This window comes from Nicotiana attenuata, unplaced genomic scaffold (genome assembly GCF_001879085.1).
Source record: "Nicotiana attenuata strain UT unplaced genomic scaffold, NIATTr2, whole genome shotgun sequence".
NCBI classification, from domain to species: domain Eukaryota; kingdom Viridiplantae; phylum Streptophyta; class Magnoliopsida; order Solanales; family Solanaceae; genus Nicotiana; species Nicotiana attenuata.
The window spans coordinates 141,853-156,358 of record NW_017672862.1 but is presented as its reverse complement, the minus strand read 5'-3'; the positions used below and the strand labels follow the sequence as shown (position 1 = coordinate 156,358).

The 14,506-nt window shown below is 33.7% G+C and overlaps 1 long non-coding RNA gene across 4 annotated transcripts; it reads right to left on the bottom strand.

The window, feature by feature from the left end:
• Positions 1-6,607: 6,607 nt before the first annotated feature.
• On the bottom strand, positions 6,608-10,853 carry LOC109214741. 4 transcript variants are annotated; one of them, XR_002066228.1, is made up of 4 exons: positions 10,514-10,853; positions 8,910-10,434; positions 7,981-8,830; positions 6,608-6,858 (listed from the first exon to the last, which is right to left on the bottom strand). It is a non-coding gene; the product is annotated as an uncharacterized LOC109214741 (long non-coding RNA). The 4 variants fall into 4 exon arrangements; XR_002066230.1 differs by lacking the exon at positions 6,608-6,858 and having other exon boundaries at positions 7,522-8,830; positions 8,910-8,945; positions 9,548-10,434; XR_002066229.1 differs by lacking the exon at positions 6,608-6,858 and having other exon boundaries at positions 7,522-8,830; positions 8,910-8,945; positions 10,090-10,434; positions 10,514-10,849.
• Positions 10,854-14,506: the final 3,653 nt, after the last annotated feature.

The window sequence follows — 14,506 nt, the reverse complement described above, 5'->3', positions numbered from 1 at the left end:
GTAATTACTTTTGATTTAATTTATTTGGCGTTATTGTTTATTTATTACGATTAATTTTTCTTCGATCTTCTTATTCTGTAGAAATTATGATGTATATAATATACTTTCAAGCCTATGTTTATCCCCAAAATTCAATTTTCACCACAGAAAATAAAGTATCCTCCTAAGTTTGTCTGGAAATAACTACATGTGTGCTTGTGTACTCCTATGACATAAATAAAACATATAGCCAAATAATTTTAAATGTTGGACTATATTTGATGCAACATATTTTATTACATTGATATTATATATTGTGTTTTTAAGAAGAATATCAATATCGACAACAAGAGTTCTAATCATAACAAAGCAGCAAGTATCATAAGGGAACAAACACAAATACTGTCATATATAAAGAAGTATTAGGTAAGATACGATTACATTTCTTATTTATATATTATAAGTACATATATCAATCGTACGTTCAGGCGATGATATTTAATTATTTTAAATTTAAGTATTAAATATGTGTAATAACATTAAAAAGCATCAACGGTTGCGTTCATATAGATAAATATTTTAAGTAAATATAATTTTTGGTTCCTTAATTTAAATAAATAATTGATTGAGAATCTACGAGAAAAATATAAATGCCAATTTCTATAAGATAATTGACTAAATATTAACGTGCAAAGCACGTTCATATAAACTAGTTATTATAAAAGCACGAATAATTTATACTAAATGTTGAACGACAAAAATATCCTTAAAATATTGATCGACTTTTATGACCTTTAATATTTGTATAATTTAAGGCTATAATTGTAAATCACCTAAAGCTGGATTTCTTTTCCATTTAAACTACACCTACCCCGAGCCTACAAAATCGATCGTACAAAGTCGCTTTTGGGTCAAATCTCCTCACCGCCAACTTCTTCTTCGTAGCCTACTTATATTATACCACAAATATAACTTTTCCGTTTTGTAGTTTACAAATAATTAATATACTTATGATATTCCATAAACTAAAGACGGTAATCATTATTCTTGTTGGACCGCTTATTTTCATAATGGAACAATAGAGCCTTACAAATCAATTGTAGTCAAGAGTTTTCCTAATTTCTTAGATTGCACTGTTTTTAAAGTATTATCTTTCGTAATTAGTAGAATTGCTTTTTTTTTTTGAGGAATTACTGCATTAGTTCTTCTGTAATTAGAAAATAGTTTTGGTACTTTAACTTCGTTTCAGGCTTGGTTCTTTGGAGTGCAGGATATTGCCATAATAAATTGAGAAGATCACTATTAATTTTTGTGAAGAGAATTTCATCCAGAAAATTCAATATGCAGGACAAATATTTATACATGATGGCGAAGGAGTGCCGGAGGTTCTATTGTCTAAACATATAGTTAATGTTGAGTATCCATAAATATTTTATGTGAGTAAATTCTATTTCACTGATTTATTCCCTTGTGTGGTTAATTATGTTACTAAGTTTGTGAATTTGCAATAAAGGATGAAATTGTATTACTTGAAAAGTCACAAGATAAAAAATTTCTTTAATAGAGCACTTTAACGTTGGATGTAACCGTAATATTTAAATTAACACACAATATTTAGGATATTCTATCCATCAAAAAATTGGAGGCGAAAATATGTTTTATTAGATGAGGAGACAAAATACCCAAAATAAAATCTTTTGATAAGGACGACATACCATAGTTAATAGGACTTATACTAGATGAGGAGACGAATATATTTTTTTACATGAAATGTGATCCTGGATTATGTTTTATTAATATAGTATAGCAATTGATTAAAGTAACAAAATTTGTCAAACTTCTCCAAAATTATTATTAGTTCTCTATTATAGTTTTAAAGGTTGGCGTACAGCTTGAAACTACATGTTAGGCAGGATTTTTTCCATGTTAATTATTCACATGTTAATATAAGGATCGTTAGATTTGTAATAATTAGTTTTCTTTTTTGGTCCTTTATATTTTGTTGATTAAATATAAGTAAAATTCAATCGCAATATATCGTATTAAATATGTCATTCCGTCATATGAACTCTAACACACTTCCTTATTCTACTAGATCTCCGTTTCTTTTTATAATTAAATTATATGTTTACAGTTAACTTGATCTCTTTCTATTTCGAAAAACTACATAATATAGTCGCTCCTAAAAATAATAGCCGACAAAATACATAATATTCTTGAAATATTGATCGACTTTTATGTCCTTAATATTTCAATAATTTAAGGATGTAATTGTAAATTATTAATGATGGGATTGTTTTTCGATTTAAATGACACATATAACGATCCTACAAAGTTTGACGAATTTAATTGTTTTGGACACATGAAACTAACCCTTGCCTTACACGGTTCACAAGCAAGGAATCTTTATTATTCATTCGCTTGCTAATAGAAATTTTGTAGTTTGAGATAAACATTTGTAGATAAATTGCAAGGGCAATAATAATAACATATTCAAAAACAAAAGTTCCTTCATATTGTCAAAGACACAACATGAAGCAAGTTTCATGGTTCAATCTATTAGGTCTTCTCATATGCCCAAACGTCTTACTTGTCTATTTTTACGATATAACTAAAAAAAATGGTGATAAGAAATTAAATTAGCTATAAGTAGCATTTTTAGTATTATAAGGTATATGGGATTAACACTTTTCTTATAAACACGTATATCTACATATTTTATTCTTATTATTAGGCACGTCTATTGTTATACGTGCGAGAAACGTACATTAAGACTAGTTATTATAAAAGCACAAATAATTTATGTTAAATATTGAACGACTAAAATAACCTTAAAATATTGATCGACTTTTATAACCTTAATTATTTATATAATTTAAGGATATAATTATAAATTATTTGAGATTGGTTTTTCTTTCCATTTAAACTAGGCATACATCAATGCTACATAGCAGACTTTGGTCAAATTCTTTTCCTTTGCGGCATGCTTCTTCAGTTCTTCTTGTTATCGTACACTTTGTTGACAAAGATATGGGCTACTTTTTGTTGGACAATATATGGCCGATTTGGTTTTTCCTCAAAGTCAACTTTTTTTTTTTTTGTGCTAGCCTTTTCTTTTTTTGACAATAATATTTTTCTTTATTTAATCTTCTTCCATAGAATTCAGCTTAATTGTATGAATTCATGTAGGAAAAGAATAAGCTAATCATTCCTATAAAAGATGTCATTGTTCCACATTATTCACAATTCTCTAAAGATTTTGGTGTAGAACGAAACAATTTTTTCCAAAGGTATTATTAGTTCTTTCTATTATTTCTGTTTTTCGTAATTGAGATTGGGATATATATANTATATATATATATATATATATATATATATATATATATATAAGATTGTGCATTTTTTAGTTTCCAGCTAAATTATATTACAACAATTCTACTTCATATAAATAATAGACTAAAGATCTACGTATAGTTATTATAAAAACACGAACAATTTATGCTAAATATTGAACGCCTAAAATATCCCCGAAATATTGATTGACTTTTATGCCCTTAAATATTTGTATAATTTATGAATTTAATTGTAAATTATCTAATGATGGAATTCTTTTTCGATTTAAACTACACATACACCGGCCCTACAAAATTGATCCTACTTGGGTCAGAAAGACACGTCCGTAATTTCCTCTTTTTTTTATACTCTTTTTCTATTCGTAAGATAAGATGCTTTTGTGCATATAATAAAATTGCATATATGGAGCTACAGCCTCTTTTTGTGTTCTGTGATTTGTATTATTTAATTTCTTGTATGATTTTATTGCTATCTCTTTTTGTATTATATGATTTTTTTATTTAATTTCTTGTATTGTTTTATTGCTATCTGACAAAAATTGAGCTATTATGTGTTGAAATAGGAAGGAAAAGAGCTAAATAAAAAGCTTAAAGTTTTGACTAAACCAACCGTATAAATTATTCATCTTCGAAGCCTAAAAACTTACATATAGTAACTAATTATTTAGAACTCAAAGGTCCTTAATTGCAGTAAAGTTTTATTATACCTTCGTAATTGATGGAGTTTTATACCTTTGAAAAATCATTCCCTTGAGTAAGTAATTAATAGATGAGTTTTTCATGTACGAGTAATTTATTATATGTACGAGTCTTTTCAAAATTTATAGTAAAAACAACTAAAGAGACATACTCCTATATTTATTATTCTTTCTAAAACCGATCGTATTCGGCCAAGAACAAAAATAGAGAGAATACAAGCATGGCGAACTATACCAAATAAGGGAGCAAACACATGCCTCCTTACATTAATTTTATGAATAAAAGCAAATTAAAGCTTATGCAGTTAGATTTCTACTACTTTAGTATCTATTTTATAGTTAAACTAAATATGTTTTGAATATTAATTCGATTAAAAATATTACTATTTTTTACACAAATTTTCTACTAAATGACAATAATTCTATAGACGACGTGGCAACACACGTGTATAGAGACTAGTTATATTAAAAGTGGAAAGCCCTTAAGTCAAAAGTTAAATTATCAAAATACCCCTTTAAATAATTTAAATATCTTACATACAAAAAATTACACAAAAATGCTAAATTTACTTGAAAAGGTGTGATCCTTCGTATTAATATCTAATGTTCAAACTGATTTTTACCTAACAGATGCCTATTGTTTACTTTGTTTTCAAACGTGTTGCCTTTTCATAAAAGAATAGAAAACGTTTGGTGATTTTTCAAAATTAGAGCACATAGATTATACCTTCCAAATTCTTACAAACACCATTTTATTTATACTCAAACCATCCAACATCTTCCTATCAACATAAAGAATAAAGTAATAGTCGTTATTCTCTAACGCTCTTCTCTTCTGTATTTAAAGTTTCACCGTCGGCTGTCTTCTTTCTTTTCCTTTGCCGGATCAACTCTCATTATAGTACAATGTAAGTTCTAATATAATAATTTAATTCATGTGCATCGTTGATGATTATGTTATTTCTTCAAATCTCATGGTCTTTCTTTTTCTTTTAATTTATTTTTTTAAAAGTTATTACCATATGTATTAGTCATTGTATTTAGCATAGCCTATATGATATTTTCTACGCCGAATTATACGTAAACAAGAGTCTTAAAGAATAACTGCACAAATAAAATATGATAAGGCTTTTTATAAAATGTTGGCACAAAAATATTTTTGTATTGTATTAATTACGTACAAGAAGTAAAAGTTTTTGACTTTATTTTTAATTTCAAACAAGAATAATAACCATGATAGATTGATCATTCATAAAAAACTTATATTTTATTCGTTCATTTATAGTTATATTTTTTAAAAATATTCTTTGTATTATATACACGTCATGTATTGTAAACTTGACAAACACGTGCAACGCACGTGTCGAGAAACTAGTTATATTAAAAGTGGGAAGCCCTTAAACTTAAAGTTAAATTACTAAAATGCCCTTCTAATTATTAACCTAAATATCCTATTTGATAAAAGAAATTAAATAATCTAACGGCTACATAATCAAAATACCCCTTCATAATAGTCAACTATTTTGATGCCGCTTATCCTCTTTTCTAAGCAAGTGTCATTTCTGTTTTTTGCAAATGAAAATTTACAAGTAGTCCTTTTCTTAAAATATGGAGTCAACGTGAATATTGATTGTTTCCCGGTTCATGATGACTTGATATTTGTGCATGCAGTAACACCAATGGCTATGGCAAGATCCTGGGCAATACAGGGTTCACCAAGCATGGGAAAATAAAAGTGTCACTGTGATTTTCTTCTTACCACATAATGGATAATAGACAATAAACTAGGGTCATGAGTGTTTACCTCGAAAAATACGAGTAGCAATTAAATTTGATTTATGGTTTTAAAGATATGTGATTTAGTTCAATACCAATTAATAATCAAGAAATGTGAGGTAGAAATGAAAGATAGAAGTGAATCAAACCAATGTTACTTAGCATCAGTGACCTTGAGATGGCGACCTCGGGGTGGCTTAGAGCAATAAGAACAATTAAATAAGAGAATCAAAATAAGAACAATTACGCTAAGGAACAATTTTGATGAACAACAGGCAAAAAGTAGTGAGTATATTCTTTCACTACAACAAAACGGGACTTTAGCGGCAATAAAAAATAGCATTGGCGGCAATTACAATGGCCGTTATATCATTTACCGGCAATTGGTGTTTCGCCGCTGAAGCAGGGGTCGGTAAAGCCTTTAGCGGCTTTTCTGACAAAAGCTGGTAAAAGGTATGGCTGATTGCCGCTAAAACTAATTTGCTTTAACAGCAAATGTTTGCAGCAATTATTATGGCTGCTAAACTCACTCTAAAAATGGCTAATAATGCTCCTTTAACGACCATTTATATAGCCGCTAAATTTAAAAAATTTGCCGCTAAAAATCCATACCTTTAGTGGTAATTGTTTTATGGCAATTAGAGTGGCAACAATATTTCTTATAAACATCATAATTTATCCTTTTATTGTCCATTGCTATAGCCGGCATATCAAGTTAAATTGACACTAAAAGTCACTAGCTATTACGGTAAGTTTAGCCACCATTAATAATAGCTGCTATTGACCAAAAGATAATGCAAATAACAAAACATATTAATATTAATTCATAAAACCCATAATATATCATGTTAAATCTTAACAAACAAAAGAAAGTACTAATCCAAAATATTAATATCACAGTAACTCAAAAGATAAACTTATATTCTTTGAAGTAAATAGCTAATGTCATTATATAACTAATCTTAACGAATAACAATCTTTAAATAATTTCTGCAACTCTTTGTCATATTGAAATCTTCCGCTGCTAAATTATCAAACATTAACTGTATGACCTGAAATTATAAAATAACTATATCAATAGATGAAATATAATAATCCTCAATTCCAGGCTAAGTTAAAGCTTGCTTGAAATTATGATTAGATAAGTCAATTGTTCCACATAGTAAAAGAGAACACACAATGCTCATGCAATGTTGGGAAGAGAAACTGCAATAATAGTGAAGCATGTCACTTCAATATGCTCATAATACTAAATAGATTAGACAAAGAAAGTGTTTGTAAGTTAATATGTGCTTGAGGTAATATGAGCATGGATCACATAACACTAGGGAAAGAAAGGAGAAGAGTATACAAAGATGTTTACAAACTACTATTTCCATCTTTACAAAAAAGGTCAGAAGTCATTGTCTAAGAACTTTACCCCCTAATACTTGGTGCAGCAGGATGGAAGATTATGTATGGAGGGATTAGAGTTATCTATTGTTGTGTGTTGTGACTTTGTTTGGAAGGGCAGGCAAGTAGCAACAACATCACAAGTTTGACAAACTTCACATTGCCGAAGATTGTTCCCATTCTTATGGCTTTTGAATGACTGGCCTTAGTGGCTTGGTTCCATGCTTGTCGGGGAATAAAAGGACATCTCTGCATATGCAACATTTTCCCTCGTCGAAGACAAATATGTATAAAAAGACTTTCAAGTAACATGATTCATTTAGTTTCTTGATACAACGAAGTGGCTAAAACGTTATAGAATCTCGATTTCTTGATCTTTCTTATAGGTAAATGAAAGCAGAAAAAAACCAAAAACAAGGGGTAAACAAATGATCGAGCTGTTATTTATCTTTGTTGACCAATCTTTTATTTTCCTTGGCACAGCTTGTACTTCCATTGAATTGAGAGATCGAATATCAAATAGAGCAAGATTCACCATTAATTTATTTCACTAGTCATACGTATGTTGTGGTTGAATGACAAGGTGTCATGCGAAACCTAATAAAACAAACCCTAACGACGATAAATCAGATAAGAGGAGAGTGAGGTATGCATACAATCAGTTAAACACAACTAAGAAGGTTTGCGATGCACTTTAGATGTACACATAAGCAATAAAATCTTCTTCTCCTACTAGGAGCAACACTAAATATAAGAGGAATGCAAGACAGGGATGATCATACCAATTTAGACAGCAAAAGCATGTACACTGTCTAATGCACAGCACCATCAGACCAACCATCCGGGCAGCGAAAAGGTAAGTTATCACAAGTGCGAACCAACTACATGTTAAACACCAATCTGCGCAAGTTCATGGACTTTTCATGCTAAAAGAACACAAAAATCTTGCAGCCACTGAGGGATGCCACACTGAGGGTTGTAATGGAACATACTTCCAGAAGAAATTAGAGAAACATGAGAAGAAAAGGGTGTATTCTGTAATTACAAGTAGTGACAAGAACAGCAACAACCATCTTAACAAGTAGTGTTTGTTACATGCAAAATTGTACCCTAGAGGTTTATTTGTGCCTGTTGATTAGCATCAAGACTTTGTAGAGAAGAATAGTCATATGTTGAATAGCAAAAGAATTCTCAAAACCATAGGCATAGATTTTCCTCACAAGATTTTCTTGCACACACATGCATTAAAACTGTTGTAAACTTCATCATATGATGTGAACAATTCATGCTCCATCCCAACAGCTCTCTGGTGCGCAAGTTGGCACTGATACCAACGTGGTATATTAAAGGGAGACTGAGTACTTAAAAATGTTTGAGGATTATAGTTTTCAGGGACTATTGCTTAGTCCAAAAATTGCTCAGATATACTATGTCGCAGAGTCCAGGTATGCAATATGAGAGAGGCAGAGAACTACCGAAACCTTTTGGCACAATCAAATAACTTAAGAGATGAACAGTTATTTAAGTAATAAAAGACACCTTGAGACATTTTATATGGTTTCAATTATGCACCTCATTGGTCTCAGTGGTTCCACTTCAGTCACGACCATCTGCAACTCCTCTGCAAGTTACCTACAATTACAGAGAAATCTTATAAACAATTAAAATCACTATTAAAACTGTAAATACTTGCACATATAAGAATCCGTACCTATCAAAATTTCCGTCCCACAGTTAGATCAAATACCTACAGGAAGGTAAAGAAACAGTGTCATATTAGATTGAGGTACTCAAATAATAGAGTCATAATAGATGGATTCTACACAGACAATTCACATATTTTCCAAAAAAATGATCAACCACATAGTCATCTACAAAGTATTATATTATTATACACATACACTGCAACTTGCAAGCTAAGCCATTCTCTTTTAGTAAAAAAATTCAATTCACATCCAAGTTCTACATAAACAAATGACATAGTAATTTAAGAATCAATCAAGAGAATGCCATTGCACTCAAACTACAAAAACATTCAAATCTGCTATCACAAACTTTGGGTAACGACACACTGTTTAATTAACAAACAAATTATTTCACAAATAAAGTCATTAGGATAGCATTCGACAATTTTCAAATCAAGAAGCACGGGCAGAAAATGAAAAATTTACTCCTAACAATGAAGACAGACAAGTATCCTAACAAATCGAGCTTTTCCAAGGAAAAATGCCTCCATCTATCATATTAAACAAAAAAGAACATGGCTCAGCGTGAAATCTCCAGATTAGTCAGCATTTAACAAATGAAATGAACATATCAGAAGACGCATTAGTAATCAGCCATCGTCACCTGAGATTCGTTGAATATCTTCTTGCAACAGGCAGAAGCAAAGCCAGAAAGGTGAAAAGAACCAAGGGAAGAAGGCAAAGATGCAAAGGTAACACAAGTGGTCATCAAAAAATCGGTCTTAAAGGGTAAAGGAAAAGTAAAATGATTATTATTATTACATACCAGAGGAAACTTAGGACTGATATACACCTAAAATATTCTTCCCATTCTAAAAAATTAACAGAATAATACCTTAACAAAGATTTTCCTATCACTCTGATGTCTCTTATAAACTTTTTCACCCTTTATTTATTGTCTTCTGGTTCAGTTGAGGAATTGTTGTTGTTACACTATCTTTTCTGCATTTTTACTATCACACAGCTAAAGAACAATCATTAGATTCATAACTAATACTTATAAAATAAGCTGCAAAATGAGGGAAGAAATACACTATTTAACCTTTTTTTAAAATTTGTGAACCTCTATTTATCATGTATGTTCTCTTCAGCAAAAGGTCATAGAAAATATAAAAATAGAAATAAAAAAGCTAGATTTTACCATACCATCGTCTTGACATATCACATTTCTTCTCTCTTATATCTTCTCCTGAATTGTCATTCTTTTATCCAATAAAATCACAAGAAAAACACTTTCCTTTTGTTGATTAGCTCATTCTGTCACTCTAATAAATCCATCACTTTTTGTAGAAATAGAATTATAAATTTTATAAATCCACCGGTTGGAGATGCTATTCTCTGTTTTTCCCCTCTTTCCATAGGACAAATGATGTGAAAGTCAAATGGAAAGGAAGAACAAGAGGAGAATAAAGTTTCACCCAGAATCCCCACGCTCGGGTAAATTGTTGCTTCGACGTCTGCGACTCAAAAACGGGAAAACCAATCTAAGGCCTGCGATGAAAAAATAAAAATAGAAATTTAATATAGAGATACATAAAGGCAAATACCAACCAAACATGAAGCTTTGTACCTTCATATCTTTCTCACAGATGGTTAAATTGATTTCTTCTCGTTATTGCATCTGGAATTGAGATTTTGCTTGAAACGGTTGTTGGGTTGTTTCTTCTCCTTGTTGATTGTCGATTTATTATCAATTTTTGGTGTCGCTGCAATGGAAGCTGTTCTGTTCATTGTTGATTTATGTTCGCCGAATTTGAAGCAGTGAGAATTATTTTGGAACGATTTTCGGAGAATATTGAGAGACCGATGCCTTTTCTGATTCCTTGCTATTATGAATGAGCCTTCAAGTTTTTGACGTAATAATCAATTAATTGTGTGAAAGTCAGAGGGAAAGCCCAAAAATCTGAGAGGGAAAGATTACTACGTATTATTTTTCGGATAAGGAGGGAAAGTTAAAATAATAAATTTTTTGATTTTAACTAGTAATTCTTAGTGGCAATTTATTTTTATTGTCGGTAAAATGATACTTTTTACTGGCTAATGGTCATGTGTCGTTAATATTTCAGCTTAAAGAATTTATTAGCGGTAATTGCCTTATTGCCACTAAAATAATTGCCACCAAAGGCCCTTTTTGTAGCAGTGTTTGCACAATGAAAAGGTGGTTTACAAATGATTGGGGCTCCCCTTTTTATAATAGTGGAATCCCAAATAAGGAATATTTCTGTTTACAGTAGGGAATATTCTTATTACAGATGCCTTAACCGCCTAGTACGGAGCTGTACGATCCTATTCCGGAATTTGCGCCATGATCTCAGGGACGTGGCAGGAATCTAGCTTGCTCCGGTACAAATTCATAATGGTATTATTTCGAGGTCGAGCACACTTGGCATCGGTATTTCTCGAACTTCTATTTCCGGGCATTACGTTCTTTCCTCGAGCTCGAGCCTGGTCCACCGGCTTTGAACTTGACCCCTCCCGGACTTGGACCTAGGGCGAAACCTCGAGATTCTGCACCGGGGGCATATGATTTTTGACCGTATACAGATAGTCCCCACATTTCTTAGAATAAGATGATAAGAAACGATTTTCACCTCAACTTCCCCGAGCTTCTCATGATGATGTCACGCCCGTGATGTAGGTACTTGAAATGACCGGAAATGTCACGTCGGCGCTCTTCCCCAAAACATCAAATGCGTGTTAGTGTTGGTCGGCCACTTGCGCCGCCAGTCCGTCGCCGCCTTTCTATAAATAGGAGGCTATCCTGTTGAACAAAGAATCGTGCTTCTTTCATCTTTATCTTCTTTTGGTCTTCTCCCTTCTTTGCTTCCTTCTTTAATCGTCTATTTTCATGGTTCGAACCTGCGAACACATGGTCATACGGCAGCAACTTTACCAGTTATGCCAAGGTTTCCCTTTTCAAAGCTTTGATTCGAAACAATGTGAGGAGGGCGCCGAATCTTTCTCGCATCAGAAAATATACGAACTTTACACTACTACTCATCTCTCTTAACTTCAACTTGGTGTAGCACTTCATTTCTTTTGCTTTCCATGGAATGAGGTGACACTATCGTCTACTAACTTTTGCATCCAATCCCGGAACAATGTCCCAAGGATAAACATTCTTGGATCATTGCTCATGCACCTTGAAACCCTTTTGATTTTTCTTGTGATATAAGCTGAAGCTACATCTTCTGATCTTTTTCCTTTGTTGCTCTTTTTCAACGGATTACGGCCCAAAATTTCAACAGAACGTTCAATCTCCGCTGCTCGAGATATGGTTACATTTATCGAAGACTTTCCGCCTCTAATATCTTTGAGTACGAAGATATTCCCAACGGTCAAAGCGGGGTCCCCGGGAAGGAGGCTCTCGAAGATGATGCTCTTGAGAACGTGGCCTTAGAAGTAGATTAGGTTTTTGATTTTTTTGTTTTATTTTTGCTTCTTTGTTTCTGTGTAAGTACCCTTCGTGGGTGTTGAAGTTATATTTTGTAACCATCACTCGGAAATATAAAAGGATACCCTTATCTTCCTTTTGGCTTGTGTTGAATTCCGTTCTGTGAAAAATGTGATTGTGTAATTCTAATGATTAGTCCAAACACCGGACTCAGGGCGTGACAAACCCTTAGGTTTTTAATCAACCAACATAATATCCCTTAAGGCTTTCGTTAATTCTCGAGCTGAGCTTAAATCGATTCGATGCGAACTCGGAACGTCGGGATTCCTGAGTCTGAATTAAGTGAGAGCAAGGTCTAGAATTCAAAATAAAGTTATCCCTTAGGCTCCATCGACGATCATCGACTGAGAACTTCCTTCGAACTTGGGTAGCCCTTGGGCTTTAGTAGTCAAGCGAGTACTTGCTCGAATAAAGTTAGCCCTTAGGCTTTTTTGTAGTCCCCGAGTGAGAAATTTCTCAAACTCGGGTAGCCCTTGGGCTTAGTATTTGAGTGAACACTTCGCTCGAACCCGAAATAGATTGATAAAAAAAACGAATTGATCTTCGACGCCTTGATTCTAATGCCAATCTCGTGACGTCAGTGATTGAAGTGACTGAAAAGGTTACTTTTCGTGCTGTTTCCAAAGTCATTGATTGGAGGCAGATGACGGTCGGCCTTTTGGCTTCCAAAGTATGGTTAAGTGACCTCTATAAATGAACAACTTCATAACCTTGCAAACTTTATTCTCATATTGTTCACAAAGTTTTATTAGCTCTTTCAATTTCTCTGAATTCCTCCTTCTCTTCTATCTCACTATCAACACTTTCCATTTTCTTTGAATTTTCGTGTCGTGATGGCTAAAACCTCTAAACTGGTTCCCCAGAAAGAAAAAGCTTCTTCATCTTCCTGACCGACCAAGGGCAAACCAGTAGTGCCCCCTCGAATTGAGGAGTGCATCCCTCGGCCATGTGAAATAACTTTCGATTTCAAAGTCGAGAAACCTATGTCGACACCAAGCCGGTGTGAGCCCATGTCTCGATATGTTTGCTTGATAACCAAGGACGAGCTTGCGCAAGCAAAGGAGGACTACAAGTGGGAGAACAAAGAAGTAGTGATTCCTTCTTCCGATGAGGACATCACTACATATAAAGCGGGGTACTTGAGCGTATACACCTACCTATTCACGCTGGGTCCTGCAATTCTGGCTCAGGGTCCCATAGATCCGGTTATTCCTGATTTTTGCCGACGATATCGAGTGACGTTTGGCCAGATCTACCCTTCATTTTGGCGAATCGTTCACTTGATCAGATTCTTTTCGAGCCAAGTCGAGGGGATGTCTTTCACCCTCGATCATCTGATGAGACTGTACAGTCCCCGACTTTATTGAGCTGGCTTGTTAAAATACAACGTCGATCCTTGAAATCTCTCTTCTATAGTATTGACGAGGACAAAGACCGAGGGTGGATGAGCCAGTTTGTCCGAGTCAAGACCTCTGACCTGATTCCTACTGATTGGATGCCGTTCCCCGAGGAGTGGAACATGAAACATAAGTTTCTGGCAGGTGTATACCTTGCTTTCTCTTCTCAGCTTTACCCTTTTCCTTGGTCTAACCCCTTTCCGATGGCGCAGCTACTGCCTGGTTTCCTGGTGGGGTCCCGTACCTCGAAGGCTAGGTCCGAAAGCTGGCTTCCACTTCCTCTTATTCGGAGCGTTGCTGGCGAGATTTGGTCAAGGGTCGATGGGAGGCCAAAAACCATGGTGAGTTCTCTTGTTTGTTTTCTTGTACTTCTCCCTGTGGGATACTTATTTCGCTTTCGTGCAGGTCTTGGAGACGCCGTTGCTATGCGGCCGGCCCTGACTAATGAAGAAGAGGTTTCGAAGTCTTCTAAAGAAAGAAAAAGAAAAAGAGAGTCACCTACAAATCCCCCGAAGCCTAAGAAAAGCGTGGCTCAAAAGTCCAAGGCCGATACGGTGGCCTTATCTTCGGAAACGGCCCAGCGCCTTCGAAATCTGGAGGAAAAAGAAGATGACGCCTGCCTGCTGTTAGCTCGTGAAAGAGGAAATGCTGATGTTTTGAAGTCTATCGAGCCGGTGATGGTTGATGTGGATCATTCCAGAGCGAGGAAATC